This window comes from Ceratina calcarata, unplaced genomic scaffold (genome assembly GCF_001652005.2).
Source record: "Ceratina calcarata isolate Rehan_Ccalc_2016 unplaced genomic scaffold, ASM165200v1 scaffold123.2, whole genome shotgun sequence".
NCBI lineage: Eukaryota > Metazoa > Arthropoda > Insecta > Hymenoptera > Apidae > Ceratina > Ceratina calcarata.
In genome coordinates, this window is record NW_017133297.1 from 177,886 (window position 1) to 180,454 (window position 2,569).

The following is a 2,569-nucleotide window of genomic DNA, read 5'->3' on the forward strand; positions in this document are numbered from 1 at the left end:
TCAACGGTAACGTCAACGGTAACGTCAACGGTAACGTCAACGGTAACGTCAACGGTAACGTCAACGACAACGACAACGACAACGACAACGACAACGACAACGACAACGACAACGACAACAATAATAATATCCTATCACGGTCAGTACTACTAAATACGATGACACACTTTGTGAGTTAACTCTAGTAATGAACACAATCAGAAACTCCAAAGACAAAGATTAATTTCCATTCATATCCCCAGCTTCTCTGCCTGAGTCCGTGGCTTTAATAGCTGTCATTTAGGACTATAAATTAATAATTTCGATCTATGCGCTACGCTAAAATTCCTGAGATCTCGGTAAACTATGCATGGCGTCTTTTGTTCAATGCATATGATGAAATAGTATTAACGTCTCTTAGAATCAAAGTGTCGCTTTTAGACCTCAACAGCAAAACCAAAATAAAAAAGAGCTGAAGAGTGGGCGACAATTCCGAATTTGAGAAGGGTTAGAAGAATACAAACGCGGTTTCTCGCAGATTATACTGAGTATTCCTGCCGTCACAAGAGTCCATATTAGTTTCGCACAGCTTGGAGGTAGTAGGATAACCGAATACATAAATCATACATAGAGTAGTGGTGAAAATATGGGAAGAATTAGAGAGAAAGAGAGAGAACTAGTCTCTCGGTACTATGGACACTCGTGATGGAACAGAAAACTAGTCTTTCGGTACTATGGACTCTCGAGACGGTTTCATGGTTGGCAACAGCATTCGGAGTTCCGAGCTCCAAGACACATTCGTATTCCTAAACAACAATAGTAGAAACCACGAGATATTTGAACGTTTATAAAAAATTACTAGAACGTTTGATCAGAAATACTGTTACTTGAACCGCAGTAGCCACATTCGTGCGCCGCTTCACTGACAACGATCGGGCGCATAATTCGGTTTCGTACAAGTAAAATTAGAGAACTACGTGCCGCGTTCTAGCGTCTAACCGCAGAAATCCCAAAACGTTCTGTGTACCGTTCCCCGCGTTTAATAAGCGAAGCAAGTAAAGCCGGAGCATAGTTCCCCCAAGTCGGTACGGTTGTACGATTCGTTGAAAGGCTCGTCGACTAACATAACGTTGGCGCACTCACGGATCCGGGCGAAAGTTTCTCGAATCCCCTGACGATCCTGGCAGGTAGGCTTCCCTGAACCGGAGCCCCGACTCCCTTACCGGGAAACCTAAAGCATAAAAAGATCCCGGAAGTTCTGGAGCTGTGTCTACCGGGTGGTCTCGCTTCTCCGTCGATTACAGTCGGTCATAAAGGCGCGGCCGGTGACACGCCGGGAAAATCTGACGAGTCCATCGGGAATTCTGTACCCGGATCGGCAACATGAAACCAGCTTCTAGACAAGATGGACAACGATGATTTCTCGTGACGCACGGAGGCGGGGGGGGGGGGGATATGAAAGCGGTCGATTCGTTAGATGAGCCGAGGAACGTGAGTGGATTTCCAACAAATTCTGGACGATATAATTCTGTTTGAAATGAAAATTCTTTATTTCAATCGTTTCAAGTACTCTGTACTCCGATTTGTCTCTGTTACAAGAGATAAATAATTCACGTCGGTAATTCCGCCGACTACCCTTCGACCAATCCTCCAACCCTCCAACCCTACGAGCTGTTCATTCAAACCCAGAAGTGGAACGCTCATCCCCTGGCTCGGCGGGGACCTAAAAATTGATTCTACACCGTCTGAAAAAGAGAATAACAAGAAGAAGCAGAAAAGTCTCGGCTCCCTCTCTGCTGGTAAAACTCGCCAAGAATTCCTGGACTACGGCCGGCTGGAACCTTTGGTCCGGTTGGCGAGTCCGGGTCCTGCTATGGGGGCAAGCCTCTTATCCGCGCAGGATCGGTCTGTGACTTTTGTCGGTGCGCGTTCGTCGGTCCTCTTTGAGTAATGGAAGTCGACCGAAATCAATTTCAATTCCTACGAGCCGGCGCGGCGGCGCTCGCCCCGACTCGGCCGGAGCACGCGGTTACCTCTTTGAGAGAGCCACACCGTTCCAAGCCGCGACAGCTTCCAGCTTCCCCTTGCTTAACACCTCCGGATTTTATGTGGATGGCCTTCTCGCTGGCCGATTCGCGTATCCGCACCGCGCCGTGGTATGCCGGCCATCTCGCGAATCTCGCTCTCTCGGGTTAAAGGAGCCGACTGATACCAAGCTTTGACGGTTTATCCGGGGATATCTCCTGTTACGGAGGACCTGCGAGGGGTCCCGTCCCGATTTCGGAGACACGTAACGCATTTTTGCTTTTCGTATTATAATATCACCGGTTGAATCTATCGATTACCACTTCTGCTTATTATAATTTATAATTGTGGGATTATAGGATAGATTACAAATGAATCTCTTCTTTTATATTGTAAAAAACTTTTTATTATATACACTAGGTATTTAAATATGTAGTTATTTATTAAAATTTAAAGATCTGTCCCAAAACTAGTGTAAGATATTGAAATGGAAGGTTCCTGACGTAATTTTAAACAACATTTTCCTTAGCGAAAAAGTTGTCCAAAGCGTGATTGAGGAGTTATT